Source organism: Heterodontus francisci, chromosome 15, assembly GCF_036365525.1.
Source record: "Heterodontus francisci isolate sHetFra1 chromosome 15, sHetFra1.hap1, whole genome shotgun sequence".
NCBI classification, from domain to species: domain Eukaryota; kingdom Metazoa; phylum Chordata; class Chondrichthyes; order Heterodontiformes; family Heterodontidae; genus Heterodontus; species Heterodontus francisci.
The window spans coordinates 17,778,796-17,797,428 of NC_090385.1; the positions used below are offsets into that span (position 1 = coordinate 17,778,796).

General features: G+C 45.9%; 2 protein-coding genes across 2 annotated transcripts in view; one reads left to right on the forward strand and one right to left on the reverse strand.

The window, feature by feature from the left end:
- The window catches only part of LOC137377501 (mastermind-like protein 2), a 381,717-nt gene that overhangs the window by 232,023 nt on the left and 131,061 nt on the right, over positions 1–18,633 (reverse strand). The window lies entirely within an intron of this gene.
- zgc:110222 (uncharacterized protein LOC550336 homolog) overlaps positions 10,713–18,633 on the forward strand; it is a 204,293-nt gene continuing 196,372 nt past the window's right edge. Inside the window, exon 1 of the mRNA XM_068047170.1 lies at positions 10,713–10,887. The gene's annotated coding sequence lies outside the window, so the exon portion shown is untranslated. The remainder of the gene's footprint in view (positions 10,888–18,633) is intronic.

The following is an 18,633-nucleotide window of genomic DNA, read 5'->3' on the forward strand; positions in this document are numbered from 1 at the left end:
TAACTTGTCACTTATCAGCCCAAGCCTGAATGTTGCCCAGGTCTTGCTGCATGAGGGCACGGACTTCTTCAATATTTGAGGAGTTACGACTGGAACGGAACATTGTGCAATCATCAGTGAATATCCCCATTTCTGACCTTATGATGGAGGGATGGTCATTGATGAAGCAGCTGAAGATGGTTGGGCCTTGAACACCACCCTGAGGAACTCCTGCAGTGATGTCCTGGGGCTGAGATGATTGGCCTCCAACAACCACAGCCATCTTCCTTTGCGCTAGGTATGACTCTAACCAGTGGAGAGTTTTCCCCCTGATTTCCCCTGACTTCAATTTTGCAAGGCCTCCTTGATGTTATACTTGGTCAAATACTGCCCTGATGGCAAGGGCAGTCACTCTCACCTCACTTCTGGAATTCAGCTCTTTTGTCCATATTTGGACCTAGGTTGTAATGAGGTCAGGAACTGAGTGCCCCTGGCAGAACCCAAGCTCAGCATTGGTGAGCATGTTATTGCTGAGCAAGTGCTGCTTGATAGCACTGTCAACGACCCCTTCCATCACTTTTCTGATGTTCAAGAGTAGACTGATGGGTGGTGATTGGCCAGATTGGACTTATCCTGTTATTTTTTTGTGGACAGAACATACCTGGGCAATTTTACACATTGTTGGGTAGATGCCAGTGTTGTAGCTGTACTCGAGCCGCTTGGCTAAGGGCACAGCTAATTCTGGAGCACAAGTCTTCAGTACTAAAACCGGGATGTTGTCAGGACCCATAGCCTTTGCTGCATCCAGTGCCTTCAGTCATTTCTTGCTATCATGTGTAGTGAATCGAACTGGCTGAAGACTGACATCTGTGATGCTGGGGACATGAGGAAAAGGAGTAGTGGGAGCAGGGAGGAATTCCTAGAGAGGGGTATCCTGGGGTCTAAGAAGACTAGGAAGGAGGGTCAGGAGTATTGGGTGCCAGGTTCTGGTAGAATTTGGGGATGGGCATGGTCTGCAAACTTTATGAGGAAGGGAGCCCAAGTGAATGAGGTTGAACTGCCTGTGGTCCTTTTGAACCATGAGACGCTCCCCCCACCTCCTGCACCAACCCCTGCCCCCTAACCCCGCTACCACTTTCTCTGCTGCTCATGTACTTCAAGTTCCTGCTGTAAAATACTATTATTGCATTTGCCAATTCAAATAGTTTTTAATAAACATAAATGATCCCACAAAATACGTCTTAAAATGTTCAGACGTTCATCATTTCTCTAGCTTTCAAATTTTTATACAAAAAATTACCTTTAAAATCCAACAGTGCACAATCTTTCTGAGAAAAGATTATTTTTTTAACTGGACATGAAGCCAAAATAAAAAATGGAAGGTCTGATTATGATTGGCAGTGGGCAGCAGCCAATCATGAGGAATCCAACAGTTCAGAGATATTTTCCTACTGATTTAAGTCACCTAGATAAACAAACTGAAATACTACCAAATTTTCCACTGAAAAAATATGTGCTTGATAAACAATCGTGATTTTGTGTTCTAAATTCTAACCAAAGAAACCACATGTGCTGTTAATCACAGGTGTTTTTGGTGAGGTAAAATTTAGCAGCTTACAATAGAAAAGCAGCAGTTGTTATTTCAAAGGGGAAACTCAAGATAAAACCTTGAGCACTTAATCTCTGATTTGTTTGGAAGTCTTCTGGGGGGGGGGGAAAGCAAAGAAAGATTACAACTTTTTGCAGGAAAATAGACAACTTCCTCTATGTCAACTAACAGGAACCTCCTGATGCATGCTGGGAAATTGTGCAACCTGCACATGCTCAGAATGCACACATGTGGTTGCTAACCCCTTGCAAAAACTATGGGGGAAATATTCGATTGCTCCCGTTTTTGGGCGCAGGGGTCATGATTTGCCATTAACCTACGTCCAGTCCCGTTGAGGCAGGCAGCATCAAACCTCATGTTGCCTCTTCATTTGAATTATTTCAGCAGGCAGCTGAGCGTGTTCATTGCTGCTGACTGGCTGCACACACAAGGGGCCCAACAGCATGCATGGCTAGTGCATGTTTCAGCATGTTGGGTAGAGGCTGTCCTCTCTCCCCTGTCTTGTTTGTTTGCTGTATTGAACCCTTTGCTGAGTCTATTAGGAAGGATACGAGCATAAGAGGAGTGACAATCAGCATGGCTTTGTGCGTGGGAAATCATGTTTCACTAAGTTGATTTGAGTTTTTTGAGGAGGTGACCAAGAGGATTGACGGGGGCAGGGCGATGGACGTTGTCTACATGGACTTTAGCAAGGCCTTTGACAAGGTCCCGCATGGTAGGCTGGTCCAGAAGGTTCGAACACATGGGATCCAGGGTGAGCTAGCCAATTGGATACAAAATTGGCTTGGTGACAGGAGGCAGAGGGTGGTAGTGCAGAGTTGTTTTTCAGATTGGAGGCCAGTGACCAGTGGTGTGCCGCAGGGATCGGTGCTGGGCCCGATTGTTTGTCATATATATTAATGACTTGGATGTGAATGTAGGGGGCATGATTAGTAAGTTTGCAGATGACACCAAAACTGGTGGTATAGTGGACAGTGAAGAAGGTTGTCTAAGGTTACAATAGGATATAGATAAACTGGGAAAGTGGGCAAGGGATTGGCAAATGGAATTTAAAGCAGACAAGTGCGAAGTGATGCATTTTGGGAAGTTAAACCAGGGCAGGACATATACAGTGAATGGCAGGGCCCTGGGGAGTGTTGTTGAGCAGTGAGATCATGGGGTGCAAGTACATAGTTCCCTGAAAGTGACAATACAGGTAGGCAGGGTGGTGAAGAATGTGTATGGCATGCTTGCCTTCATCGGCCGAGGCCTTGAGTACAAGAGTTGGGATGTCATGTTACAGTTGTGCATAACATTGGTTAGCCCTCACTTGGAGTACTGTGTACAGTTCTGGTTGCCGCACTACAGGAAAGATGTGATTAAGCTAGAGAGGGTGCAGAAAAGATTCACAAACATGTTGCCTGGTTTGGAGCACTTGAGTTATAAAGAGAGATTGGATAGGCTGGGTTTGTTTCCCCTGGAGCGAAGGAGGCTGAGAGGGGACATGATAGAGATATATAAAATTATGAGAGGCATAGATAGGGTAGATAGCCAGAGTCTGTTTCCCATGGTAGGGGTGACTAAAACTAGAGGGCATAGATTTAAGGTTTAAAGAGGTTTAAAGGAGGAGGTTTAAAGGGGATCAAAGGGGTAAATTTTTCACACAATGAATAGTGGGTATCTGGAATGAGCTGCCAGAGGAGGTGGTGGAGGCAGGAACAGTAGCATCAGTTAAGAAGCATCTGGACAGGTACTTGAATGAGAAAGGCATAGACGGTAATGGAATTAATGCAGGCAGGTGAGATTAGTATAGATAGGCATCATGGTCGGCATGGACGCTGTGGGCCGAAGGGCCTGTTTCTATGCTGTACGGCTCTATGACTCCATGATTCTATAATCCCAGGCAGTGGAAGCACTCAAGTTAAAACCTCCCTGTACATGGATGACGTCGTCGTCTTCTGCTCGGATCCGCTGTCCGTTCACAGACTGATGAGCATCTGCGACCAGTTCGAACTGGCCTCGGGAGCCAAGTTAACCATGGCAAGAGTGAGGCCGTGTTCTTTGGGAACTGGGCTAACCAATCCTTTGTCCCCTTCACCGTCAGGTCAGATTACCTGAGGGTGCTGGGGATATGGTTCGGAAGGGCCGGGGCGTGCACCAAAACCTGGAAGGAGTGAGTAGCCATGGTACACCATTAGCTGAGCATGTGGGAGCAGCAATCTCTCTCCATTGTGGGTAATAACCTGGTCATCAGGTGTGAGGCGCTCACATTGCTGCTGTACGTGGCGCAGGTCTGGCCCATACCCCACTCCTGTGCCGTGGCAGTCACCTGAGCCATTTTCCGCTTCATCTGGGGATCCAAAATGGACCAGGTCTGGAGGGACACGATGTTCAAACCTCTGGATAAGGGCAGGAAAAATGTACCCAACGTTGCCCACATCCTGATGACCACCTATGTGTGTGGCTGCATCAAGCTGTGCATAGATCTCCAGTACGCAAACTCCAAGTGTCATTACGTGCTGAGGTTCTATCTGTCCCCAGTGTTACTAAGGATGGGCCTGGTCACATTGCCATGGAACGCTCCATCCAGTTGGACCGTGCCGTACCACTTATCCTTCGTGGAAAAGTTTCTGCGGAAAAACACCTTAGACCACCAATCCATCAGGCAGTGTTCTGCACGGAATGTCCTCAAAGCCCTATGGGAAAAGGAGATGGTGGATCCCGTCAGATGGTTCCCCAAGCAGACTGCCAAAGTCATTTGGCGGAATGCCTCATCACCAGAACTTTCAAACAAGCACCAAGATGTAGCTTGGCGGGTGGTGAGAAGAGCCCTCCCCTTCAGATCATTCCTGCATGCCCAGAGTCTCACCCCCTCCGCATACTGCCCTCATAGTCATACAGCACTGAAACAGGCCCTTCAGCCCACCGAGTCTGTGCCAACCAACAACCACCCATTTATACTAATCCTACATTAATCCCACATTCCTTACCACGTCCGCACCATTCTCCTACCACCTACCTACACTAGGGGCAATTTACAATGGTCAATTTACGTATCAACCTGCAAGTCTTTGGCTGTGGGAGGAAACCGGAGCACCCGGCGGAAACCCACGCGGTCACAGGGAGAACTTTCAAACTCCACACAGGCAGTACCCAGAATCAAACCCGGGTCGCTGGAGCTGTGAGGCTGTGGTGCTAACCACTGCGCCACCCAAAGCCGCCCTCGAGGTGGCTGTGGTGGAGAAGTGGCAGTTGCCCACCTCCTTCTGGAATGTGTCTTTGCAAAGCAGGTGTGGAAAGAGATGCAGTGGTTTTTGTCGAGGTTCATCCCAAGCAGCTCTGTAACACAGGAGTCTGTGCTCTGCGGGCTGTTCCCAGGGACGCACACCGAGATAAACATCAACTGCTGCTGGAGGACATTCAATTTGGTGAAAGACGCCCTTTTGTCTGTCCGAAATCTGCTGGTATTCCAGCGCAAAGAGTTGTCCACGAGCGAATGTTGCAGACTGGCACATTCCAAGGTAGAGGACTATGTGCTGAGGGACGCACTAAAGCTTGGGGCAGCTGCAGCAAAGGCTTAATGGGGAAAGACCACTGTGTAAGGTCCTCCCACCAAGCTGAACTGAGGGGCTGGACCCATGGAAAAGCCCTTGAACTGTATCCAGAAAATATTTGTTTGCTGCAAAAAGTACATGGCAGGTAAAATGAAATGGAAGGGTTGTGAGGCAACTCACTCCTGTATTGAAGGAAACTGATCTCCTTTGCACTCTTTGTATTGTCGACTCGGTGCTGTTTTGAACTGTTTTGTAATGTATTTTTTACAGATTTTTACGAATAAAGTATATTTTGGAAATAAAAAAAACTTTAGGATGTCTGGTGGTTATGAAAGACGCTACAGAAAGTCTTTCTTTTCTTTCTCACAGGCAAAGAAAGAATATGAGAAAATTGCAGGCAGAGACCCCTCAGAACTTTGCAATATGCGTTGACTATATGGCATCCTGCAAGATTCACCCTTTAATATTTTATAGAGAGGTAGATGTAGCAACACAACAGAGGTGAAAAACATATTCAGGTGGAGTGTTTAGAGTCCTCGGTGTGAGTGAAGATAGGCCACTCTCTTTACTTTTAACAGGACCCAAAAGAGTTTTTGAAGTAATAATAAAAGTAACATTAAGAGGAAGGGTTGCTAAATATGTCTGTGCTGTGATTGGAAGTTGCTGTAAATGAACACTGATGTGTCAGTCTAATCCTTCGCTCAGGCGCCACAACATACAGCTTTTTCTGTTTGTCTTGTCATGCACAAATTCCGAGGGAGTTGGCAGCATTAAGTAATCACCCACCCCGTTATAAATAGAAACGCTCTGTTGCTTCTATAACTTTTTGTTTTCTGTGATATATCTGGGTTAATCTCCTGAATAAAACTGCCTGGACTTCTGCACTGTCTCTGTCAAAATGATAAACTCTCCTGAGCAAGTCATGCCCATTGCACAGACACATTTAGAACTGCATTTTACATACAGGCTGATTGCAATGTCAGTTTTGTAATGCATGATAAAGAACTTTACAAAGTAGGATGTGCTACTCTTTAAATTTTCAAAAACCCCTCTGAGGTACAGTGGTTTCAGCTACCTGCGATTTCTAATATAGATAGAGAATCATTTTTCTCTTGGCCCACATTTCCACTGCTATTCTCCCATTTTGAGTTTCCCTCATGAGCCCTCAATCCCTCATTTCACTTCCCAACCAAGACAGTGAGTAGATATTCTCCTCCATAATCATTTTCTGCATTGTTTATCAAAATGTAGCAAGGCACAAACTGTTTAGCACAGTGTATCAATTCAAGGAGGCACTCTATACCACTGTGAATCAATACAAAATGCTCTGTTTAACACAGTGTATTAATTCAATACACTCTGTTTAGCACTGTGTAGCAATGCACAAACACACTGTTTCACACAGTGTATCGATACACACACTCTATAACACAGTATATCAAGATACAAACATGAGTCATAAAATTTGGCTCCATAGCGCCCGTCGTTTTGGTGCTATGGGTGCCATTTTGGTAATCGGCGCTGCACATGCACACATTTGGCGCAGCTCACGGCAGACATCATTTTGGAGAGGATGTTAGAAGTGTGTGCTGAAATATGCAGAGTAGGCAGATTGTGACGATGGTCACCGTGTGACACTGATTTAATGCCCGTGTTGCCATTTTTGACCTCACTGCTCCAGCTAATGCCCACATTTAAACAGGCTCAGCTGAACCCTTTTATTACATCAATCAGTTCAATTAAATATGCTTATTTAGCTTAATGCTGCAGTGAAACCTTAATGACCAGTTGGAATGGCATCTGCACTCCCCAGTGTCAGCTATCAAGAGATAAAGTCGTGGGTTTATTTTGAAGCATATACCAGGAAAACCAAGTTGGACTCAAGAGGTTAGAAAATTGAGGCCTGAGCTCATTGCACCAATTCGCTCCTGGGACAACCGCCAATCTACTTACCATTTTAAGACACTTAAACTAGCTACAATTTATTTCTATATCTTTGCTATGCTTTAATTTTTACAAATTATTGGCACCATGTTATCAGAACCAATAGGGCAATGCTTTAATACTAATCACAAGCCAGTGCCTCATATACTCCACAGTTTCCTCCTTCCTTACATTCCTTACATGCATCATCCAAAAGCACAGCGTTAGTTTTCACATGCACACTGACAACACTCAGCTCCACCTCACCACCACCTCTCTCAACTCCCCCATTGTTGCTAAACTATCGAGCTGCTTATCAAACATCCAGTACTGGATGAAAAGAAATTTCCTCCAATTAAATATTGGGAAGACTGAAGTCACAGTTTTCGGTCCTCACTCCAAACTCCGTTCCCCTAGCTACTGACTCCCTCCCTCTCCCTGGCAACCATCTGAAACTAAACCATACTGTTCACAGCTATGGTGTCATCTCATACTTGACCCCAAGATGAGCTTCCAACCACATAACTGCCTATTTCCACCTCAGTAACATCACCTGGCTTCTGCCATGTCTTGGCTCATCTGCTGCTGAAACTCTCATTCATGCCTTTGTTACCTCTAAACTTGACTACTCCAACACCCTCCTGGCTCGTCTCCCACATTCTATCCTCCGTAAACTTGAGGCAATCCAAAACTCTTTTGCCCGCGTCCTAACTAACATCAAGTCCCATTCCCCTATCAGCCCTAAGCTCACTGACCTACATTGGCTCCCGGTCAAGCAACGTTTTGATTTTAAAATTCTCATCTTTGTTTATAAATCCTTTCATGGCCTCACCCCTCCCAACTCTGTAATCTCCTCCAGCCCCACAACCCTCCAGGATATCTGCACTTCTCTAATTCTGGCCCCTTCAGCATTGCTGATTTTATTCGCTCCATCATTGGTGGCCACGTCTTCAGTTGCCTAAGCCCATAAGCTCTGGAATTCCCTCCCTAAACCTCTCCGCCTCTCTACATCACTTTCCTCCATTATGACACTTATGTGGCTGGGTGGCATATTTTGTTTTATAATGCTCTAGTGAAGCGCCTTGCAATGTTTCTGTGAAAGGCACTATATAAATATAACTTCTTGTTGTCGCCTTCATGCATCCTCTGCTCTTCTGACCCCTAGCTTCTGCACACTCTTTGCTCCCTCCACTCCATTACTGATGGCAGCTTTTTCAGTCTCTGTGCTATTGTCTCTGGAACACTCTCCCCAGTTCCCTTCACTTTGCCACTTCTTTCTCTGCTTTCTAAACCTTCTCAAATCCCTGCTTTTCAAACATGTCTTTAGTTTCTTCTCCATTCCCCTCTCCTTTCCCCATGCTTGGTGTCCACTATTTTCCATCTCCCCCTTATTATGAAATAATAATGTTTTTGCTTATGAGGAGCGTTATAAAAATGCAAACTGTCCCTTGACTCCGCCTTTCTTGCAAACTACCATCCCATTTTCAATCTTCCTTTCCTCTCCCTTGAACATGCTGTCACCTCCCAAATCCATGCTCATCCTTTCCAGAAATCCATGTTTGAATCCCTCCAATAGGGTTTCCGCCCCTGCCACAGTACTGAACGGCTCTTATCAAAGTCACAAATGACAGCCTATGTGACTGTGACTTAGGTAAACTTTCCCTCCTTGTCCTTCTCGACCTGTCTGTAGCCTTTGACATAGTTAATCACACCATCCTCCTCCAGTGTTGTCCAGCTGGGCGAGACTGCTCTCACCTGGTTCCATTCTTAGCTATCTAACCTTAGGCAGAGAATTGCCATCAATGACTTATCTTCCTGCTCCCACACCATTCCCTCTGGTGTCCCCCAAGGATCTATCCTTGGCCCGCTCCCATGTTTCATCTACATGCTGCCCCTCAGCAACATCATCTGAAAAGATAGCGCTAGTTTCCACAAGTACGGTGACAACACCCAGCTCTATCTCTCCCCCACCTCCCTCAACACCTTCACTGTTTCTAAATTGTCAGATCTCTTGATAAGCAGATGGTTCCTCCAGCTAAATATTAGGAAGACCAAAGCCATTCCTTTCAGTTTCCACAACAATCTCCATTCATTAGCCACCGACTCCATCCCTCTCTCTGGCAACTACTGCAGCTGAACCAGACTGTTTGCAACCTTGGTGTCATATTTGACCCTGAGATGAGTTTCTGATCACATATCCATGCCATCAGTAAGACCGCCTATTTCCACCTCCGTAACACTGGGTGAATCTGTTCCTGCCTCAGCTCATCTGCTAAAACCCTCATCCATGTCTTTGTTATGTATAGAGTCAACTATTCCAATGCACTCCTGGCTGGCCTCCCACATTCTACCCTCTGTAAACTTGAAGTCATCCAAAACTCTGCTGCTTGTGTCCGAACTCACACTGAATAATTCTGTACACCCAACACCACTGTGCTCGCTGACCTACATTGGCTCCCAGTTAAGCAGTGCCTCAATTTTAAGATTCTCATCCTGTTTTCAAATCTCTCCATGCCATGGTCCTTCCCTGTCTCTGTAATCTTCTCCAACAACACAACCCTTCAACATATCTGCATCCAATGCCTCCAATTCCAGTCAATTGAGCATCCCCAATTTAAATCTCTTCACCATTGGTGACTGTGCCTTAAACTCTCATGGTCTGAAACTCTGGAATTCCATCCCTAAACCTCTCTGCCTCTCTACCCCTCTCTCTCCTTTAAGACGTTCCTTAAAACTTGCGTCTTTGACCAAGCTTTGTGTCATCTGCTCGTATGGCTTGGTGTCAAATTTTGTTTGATAACTATGTTATTGTGTTATCGGTGCCATATAAATACAAGTTGTTGTTGGTGTTCCTGACCCCTGTGATTGAAGGTGAAAATAGTAAAGCACTGTAAACTTGAACCCCAGGTGCCTGAGAGGTTAGTATGTGCTAATCGTTGAATGAGGTCCTTCCACTGCCAATTGCAAGCACTTTCTCCTCTAAGACAGGAGGTTGAGGGTTCATAGACACACTTCAGCCACTTGAGCACAAAATCAAGGCTGATTTAGGGAGCGAGGGAGTGCTGCACTGTCAGAGGTGCCGACTGTCAGATGAGATATTAAACGGGTGTCTGCCTTCTCAGCTGAATATAAGAGACTCCAAGGCACTATTTCGAAGAAGAACAGGGGCGTTCTCCCTGGTGTCCGGGCCAATATTTATCCCTCAAACAACATCACTAACACAGATTATCTGGTCATTATCACATTACTGTTTGTGGGACCTTGCTGTGCACAATTTCGCTGCTGTCTTTCCGATATTACAATGATGACTACATTTCAACAGCACTTAATTGGCTGTAAAGCACTTTGGGATGTTCTGAGGTCGTAAAAGGTGCTTTATAAATGCAAGTTCTTTCCTTTAATGCTTGGAATACTTTTCACAGCTAGTTACTCCCCTGCATTAATGCTGACTGCAGCTCTGTGACACCTTAGCAAGAAGTCAGCAGCTTGCACATTACTGTATTCCCTGCTAATAGCAAAGTCAACAGTTGATGTGTTTGAACTCTAGCTGAAGTAATCACTGAGCAAACATGTTGTGTTCCGCAGCATCCATTTAAGGCACTTCCTTTTCTAGTCAATGGAAAATGACTTCCTCCAGCCTTTTAACTGCTGACGCTTATCTATAACATCTGATTCCAAATGAGTGGCCACTTGGGTGAGGCACTGGAGGGGTCACTGTGGCCTGCCAAGTCTGCTTGAATTGCTCGAGTGGTTGAGGTGGGGCAAGGAGAGAAAACCACGGGAAGAACTGGAGTGCAAAAACGGCATTTAACAAAGAAAAGGACAGAAAAGAATCCTCTACAGGTACAGCCACACTGCATTCACAAACTCTTCAGATTTACTCAAATGCACTTTATTTTTACGAGGAGCTTTTCTCACTGAAAGCTGTGCAGCGGACGGGTTAAGTAAGGTGAAACCACAGTGCAGTAGGGCACAGAGAACAAGAGAGATTGAGATAGAGGGAGCTGCCTGCTGTGTCTAACTACGAGACGTTCAAGGGTGGTGTTTTAGCCAGTGACTCTGCATGCCTCAGAATTGGCCCAGGTGCCAGACTCAGGGCGGGTGCGGATTCCAGCCAATTCGGAGGCTGAGAGTTCAATAGATTCACAAGCTGTACACCAGATTCATCCAAACTTGCCTACAAATCCAACACACTCTGTACAAAGGGCACTGCTTGAAAGGTTTCACCATTGCTGCACTGTAAAGCTCAGGTGAAATCAGACTACAATAACATGATAATGATTCAATTAATATTTTACGGCAGTTTTGAAATGCTGCTTCACCTGTCAATTAAAATAGTAGCTTAACTTGTGGTCTTTGGTGAACTAAATGTCACAGTACACAGTGACAATATACTACAGCAACAACAACAATGACATATATTTATTTATTTATTTTTAGAGATACAGCACTGAAACAGGCCCTTCGGCCCACCGAGTCTGTGCCGACCAACAACCACCCATTTATACTAACCCTACGGCAATCCCATATTCCCTATCACCTCCCTACACTAGGAGCAATTTACAATGGCCAATTTACCTATCACCTGCAAGTCTTTGGATGTGGGAGGAAACCGGAGCACCCGGCGAAAACCCACGCAAACACAGGGAGAACTTGCAAACTCCGCACAGGCAGTACCCAGAATCGAACCCGGGTCTCTGGAGCTGTGAGGCTGCTGTGCTAACCACTGCGCCACTGTGCCGCCCCTCTGCCTCTAACATAGTAAAAACATTACAGGAGAGTAATCAGACCAAAATTTGATGTGGAGCCACATAAGGAAATATTAGAACAAAAGCATGGTCAAAGAGGTAGGTTTTAAGGAGTGTCATAAAGGAGGAGAGAGAGGCCGAGAGCCGTGTTTGCACAAACAAACAAATCTGCTGATCAATTTGTTTTGAGTCTATCCAAATGGAAAAATGTTAATTAAAAAGTTCCATTGATTTTTCTTGTTTCCCTTGAAGAATATAATCTCAGTAAAAATTGCACAGCCACCTCATTCACGTAAAAACAACTTGTTAATAATTTATCCACTGGCCATTAGCATAATGTAATTTTTGCTTCAATTTAAAAAAAACTGCTTATTGCCATAAAACAAGTTATAATAACAATCCTAACCAAAGTTGTATTGCTGATTTGAAAAGGTGGGTGAAAATCTATCCGACCACTCTGTGTTTTCTGAGACTAATGTGGTTGGACTGATTGCTGCTGCTTTACAGCACACTGGGCTGGGCTGTGTTTGTCATTCTGCAGAAGTGTGGATGGAGCTTCTAATCCAATGTAATCAGCTCCATTACCTGGGTTTCCCCCAGGGAACACATTGCCCTTTATAGAGCTTGGCATTCATTTCTGATATATCCAACTAAGTGTAAGAATCTGTTAAAATATTAACTAGGAGAGTTTTTTTAATGCTACAATTTCAACCACATTTACAGCATTGCTGTTTATTTATATTTCACAAAATCTACTGTCTTGTAAAAAAAATAAATTCCCTGTCCACATGTAATTCAGCAACTGCAGAAGAGAAGAGAGATGACCTGCTACTCTTGGATTGGTTTGAGATAGCCCAAGGTTGACCTCTGGAAGGCTGACAGATACTTTGGTGCCCAACCACCCAAAAGGCCCACCCCTCAACCCCAGCCATGCTCTTCTCAGCCTCATCAGAATGGTCCATCTGGAAAATATACTTTTTTAAAAATTAAAGCTCTTCATAGGCACAGGTCTGAATCCTGGCCTGGAACCACCCACCTAATGGGGGCTCACAGAGACCCTTATGAAGATCAGTAGATCTCTACACACTTGACTTAATAGGCTTCACTGATACACTGGGCCCCCATTCCAGCGTCAGGAGCAGGAACTCCCAATTTAAGGAATCCCCGTTCCCCAGCTCCACTGCCTGGCTGTCATGTATAAATCGGGGTTTCCACTGCACTTCCAGCAAACCCCCAGCAAAGCTGTGGTGAGAGGAGCTCCGAGCAAATTCTGGACCTGAGTATCACTCCCATCTAATGATAACTCCAAGGTGTCAGTCGTATGTTAGGAACACCCTAGGGCTTCCGCAGTTAGGTTACTGTGCTCTGCTGGTGTTGGTTAAATGGTACAAGGCTCCTGCGGTGTCAGTCTTGTAATGCAAGTCCTCAAGCCTGTCATCTGCCTGAAAGTTTAGTTTGCAGGCACTGTGCCGAACAGTAACCTTTCTCATTCCTGTTTTGTAACATATGTCAGCCTGCCAACAGCTGTCTAGACTCACCTGTTGGGCAACGACGCAGAGGCCAGCTGCAACTTGTGGGAGTGTCTCCCAACAGGCGTCAAGGAGAGGAGGGGGGAAACCATTGAAAAAAGTAACAAGTGAAAGTTTTGAAGCAGACACACATCGAGAAGCTCACAAAATACTAAGAAGCCAGTTAAGGTTCCAATCTGCGGGTTATTCTAACATCTGAACCCTTCGATGTGTTACTGCTTTGTAGCACACATACAGGATAACTGATAGCTGGGAATAATGCAGTGGGGGGAGGGCTCAGATTGTTTTATAAACGGTGGCAGCAAAGTTTGAGAGGTTGAGATAGTCCCAAGCCCATGTTGCAGTTATAATCACACTCTCAAACCTTGGGCTGAATTTTATAAGCTCGCCGCTGGCAAACTTCAGAAATGGCGGCCTGCTTGTGCAGGCCAAAGAGCCGCCACGTTCTCAAGCACGGCAGCTCATTTAAATAGCTGGGGCATCCGCCCCCCCCCGCCCCGCCCCCAATGATCACGGAGGGGGCAGGCTGTCTGGCCCCGGCAATAGCGTCAGCTGCCAGTGTGCAGGCACCTTGAGTGTGACCTAGTTTCGGGACCGGTGACCATAGGAATTGTCCCTAGTTTGCCTGTGGACAGGGTTGACCTGGTCCTAGGTAATGATCTGGCGGGGGCGAAGGTGGTAGCCCCCTCAGTAATGAAAGAAAGACCACAGGAGGTCAGAGAGACAGGGCAGTGGCAGGAGACAGTTCCCTGCAGTTTCTCTGAATGTGTAGTGGGTCAGGCCATGATCAAACCAGCTCCCCCAGAGGAGACTGCATTGGCACTGCAGGCAGATGACCATGAGGTCTGCCTGTCCAAGACTTTCTTTGGAAAGTTAGGAGACACAGGGAATGAATTAAATAAATTTACCCCAGCTGAGGCTCAGCAAGCCAACCCAGTATTGCGAGAGTTAGCACAGGCTGCCCAGTCTGAAAGTGAAGCAGAGGGAGTCCCTGATTGCTGCTATTTAAAGTATGAGGTACTGATGAGGAAATGGAGTTCTCCTCACAGATCTGAGAGCAAGGAGTGGACAGTAGTTCACCAGTTAGTGGTGCCACAGAGGTACCGGGGAGAAATATTAAGAAGGGCCCACGAGACTATAGTGGCTGTACATGCCGGTATACAAAAGACCAAGGCCGCATAAGACAGCTGTTTGACTGGCCAAAACTCCACAAGGATGTGGTGGAGTACTGCAGGAGTTGTCACATGTGCCAGGTTGAGGGGAAACCCCAACCTACAGTGAAACCTGAACCCCTAAGTCCTGTACTGGTGTTGGGAGGACTCTCCAGTCGAGGGCTGGCGAATTGTAACAGACCCCTGCCGAGAACAAAAGGGGACAGGCAGGCACACGGCTGGCAAAAGGTTAGACAGGGAAGGGGAAAAAGTGACCAAGAGGGCAGGTTAAAGGAAGTCCAGGAGGAATCCCGGGTGAAAACCCCTATTGTCCTGTCAGCCAACCCCAAAAAATAGGAAAGGTTAGACACTACATCCTCCTATGTAAATGCAGAGAGTAGAAGCCCCCCACCAGAGTTGTTAACAACATTTACAGGAACCTGCAGAGACAAAGAAAGACCTCTGGGGGGAAGAGAAACCATGAGAGAGATGCCTCACTTAGTCAAAGTGCCGCAGGGGAGTGCAGTAGAGTCTGCACCAATACCTGCTGGCAGGAGTGTCCCAGAGAACAAAGGGTAGATTAACAAAGAATCCTCCCCCACAGTCGGAACCAAAGAGAAATCACCCATCCCCCTTTTCAGACCTCAACAAGAACAAAGACCCTATGCAGTCACGAAAATGGGCAAACTGAAGAAAAACTTCCCCAAAGAAGCACATGGTTACTGGGATGCCAAAAGGGGAAATTAAAGCAGCACTTGCACCAAGAAAAGACAGTTTTAGTAAGCTTTAGGATTCATGAATGAATGATAGAAATGCATAGTTTTCTGTATCTTATATATTTTATCTTAATCCTTTTAATGAAATGCGCTTTTCTCAAATCGCAATTCATTCCTCTGGGTGTGGAGGTGTCATGCAGGCCCCCACCTGCCAAGAAAATGGCATATTAATTTTGCCACATGGATATTAAATTTCAAATTGCTGCTGGGACGAAGAGAAGGCCTGTTACAAGGGGTTGCCAGGCCCCTGGTTGAAAAGACATTTTTGCATATTACCAGGCAGTGTTTGTAGACAAAGGACCATTCCCTGACATACACAATACACAGAGCCAAGACATGGTCAGACCAGTTGGTCACATGACTAACATGCTTGGCAACATGAGGTTTTCTGAATTGTACAGTGTTTGAACTGGCAGAAAGCTGAATGCTCCTGGACTGAGAAGAACTCTTCTGGCTGGCTCACCACAGCCTCTCCTGCCTGTCTGTCTGCTCCCATCTCTTTCGCACTGAACTCCAAAAGCCCATTGAAGAGATATGAACCCCAAGAGTGAAAAGTCTCCTACAGTGAACAAGGTTTAAGAATAATACTGGGCCCCAACAGATCTACCTACAAGCAAGGACTCTACTGTGAGTTCAAAGAGCCATAACAAAAACTCTTCAGATATTGCCTCAAATTTTTCTACTTTATTTCTTCTGCTCTTTTCTGTCCCTATCTGCATGTGTCTATTGCGTATGCATGCTAGTGTGGGGCCCATCATGTATCCGTAGGCGTTAACCAAATTAGAGTTTAAGTTTAATAAATTTCACTTTTCTTCTTTAAACCTAAGAAAACCTGTGTGTGTGCTGGTTTCTTTGCCTTATAATTGGAAAGCGGTGAACAAGGATTCACCAAGGGGGAGCTAAAGACAGGTGTGTTAAAAATTAAACCCTGTTACAGTAAGACCTGATGAGGGCTGAAAGGGAATCCTAGACCTCTTTCTCACCTGGTTGTAACAACCCCAAAACACTTACCTTTACCATCTGACCTTTTCCCCCCAAACTGCACAAAGTTTAAACTACAACCCTTCCCCCCACCCATGACATTAATTGCACCCCGTGTCCCCCCCCCGCCTCCCTGCACTGATAAACGTACCCCCTCCCATCTCCCAACCAATGTTGCGCCTTGTTTCCCCAGACGAGGATCCGAAGGTGCGGAAGTGCTGGCTGCCGGGCCGAAAATCGTGGCGGGCCATCAAGAGGAGGCGCAGGTATATCTAAATTAGTTCATTTAATTGATTTAAATATTCAAAATATGGGCCTGTCTCCCAGCGGCGGGGAGTCTGCCACGGTGCCTCACCACTGCCCGGAGGATCAGGTTGGGCCCTGCCGGCTTCAATGTCCGTGGCGGGCCTGATCCGGGGCCATCTTCATGCCCCACCCGCGCCACAGATCCCGACGTTGAGGGTTCCTTAAAATCTAGCCCATTATTTTCTATAAGACAAACAGTTATTTGTTTTTAATCTTTTTAGAGTTTTCTGATCGGAGAGCATTCCTTCTATTACCACTTATACTATGGGCACTAAAGAAAAGATCTTGCCCTTATGTAGCCTCCTTCAGGACATCCCAGAGCCTTTCCCAGACGATTAAATGCTCTGAAGTATCGTCACTGTTGCAATGTAGTAGTCAGGGCGACCAATCATATTTTACACCCATTCACTCAGTATTGCACTGAAGTGTCAGCCTACATTAAGTGTTTAAATCCTGAGTAGGCCTGCGGAACTCACAACTGTCTGACTCGAGTATTGACCACACTCACTGAGCAAAAGCTGATTCTCAGTTGGTAGCACTCTCACCTCTGAGTCAGAAGGTTCTGGGTTCAAGTCCCACTCCAGGACCTGAGCACAAAAATCAAGGCTGACACTGCAATGCAGTACTGAGGGAGTACTGCACTGTTGGAGGTGCCGTCTTTCTAAGATGCTAAACTGAGGGCCTGTCAGGTGGACGTAAAAGATCGCATGACACTGTTTCAAAGAAGGGCAGGGGTGTTCGCCAAACACAGATCATCTGGTCATTTATTTTATTGCCATTTGTGAGACCTTGCCATGGGAAAATTGGTCACCATGATTATTACATTGCAACAGTTCTCCCCAGTGTCTTGGCCAATAATTATCCCTCAACTAACATCAGAAAAACCAAATTATCTGGTCATTATCACATTGTTGTTTGTGAGAGCTTGCTGTGCACAAATTAGCTGCGTTTCAATGGTACTTCATTGGCTGTAAAGCACTTTTAGATATCTGGTACTTGTGAAAGACGCGATATAAATACAACATTCTTTTCTTTATCCCTGAGCAGCTTCCAGGCAGGCCGGGCGACAGGGTTAATAAAAAACTGACCGGCTAGCCTAAGCTTCAGGGCCGGGACCTTTTAACTGCTGGGTCTCGTCTACTTGCCACTGGACAGCTGCCCGCTCCAAATATGGGGGAAAGTGGAATCTAGCCTTGTGGAGCAGGACTGGAATGTTCTGGTAGCTGGAGCTAGGCACTGAGGCAAGTCTTGCCAGCATGCAGATGAGTCATTGCACTGCTGTTCCTCCTGCTCCCGCATAGGGAAGTTTTACACTTACCTTGGATGGGTCTCTTGCATCTCCAGACCAGCCGTAGTCCTGCTTCGGCCTGCTGGCTGCCCTGCTCATGCCCCCAGTTAAAATATAATTGTGCTCCCATTAGGACCCCTAGAAATTCTTGAAGCCTTAGCCTGCTCGAGGCAGACACCACATCCTGTGGGTTAATATGGTGTGAAAGGCTTGGAATTTGAGTGTGTAAGTAAACCTGCTAATTTTTAACCGCTACCCCTGCCAAGTTTACGCCGATCAAATAATGTTAAAGTCAACAACAAAGTCTTAATATGCCCTTTGCAGCAAGTGACTGGAAGTCATGTACTTTACAAAGGTTATGACACGTGGCTGTTGTGGGGTTTGGGGAATAGCCTACTCAGGTTGCCAATTCTGGTTGGCCATATTCCTGAAGGTGTCATCACACGATGTCCTGTTTCCAACCACCCCGTCTCCACACTCCCACCATTGATCACCCAAACTAACGGTTCACTGCCTTCCCACACCAAGTAGACAGCAAGTAGACTCTTTGTTATCCGATTAGATAATTCTTGATTTCAGGCAGCCTTTTGTCCCCATCTCAGACAGTTTAGGAACAAAAGTCTTCAAAGAAAATTTTAGAAACCCACTATTTTTAATGACCCTATGAATTTTCTCCTGGGTTTGCCGACAGCAGTGTCCTGGAAATGAACCTTTAATTCTTGGAGACTCCAGGGCAACCTTGGAGGGTTGGCAACTCGAAATCCAACTGAAAAAACCCACATTAACCAAGAAATAATTGTGACTGATATT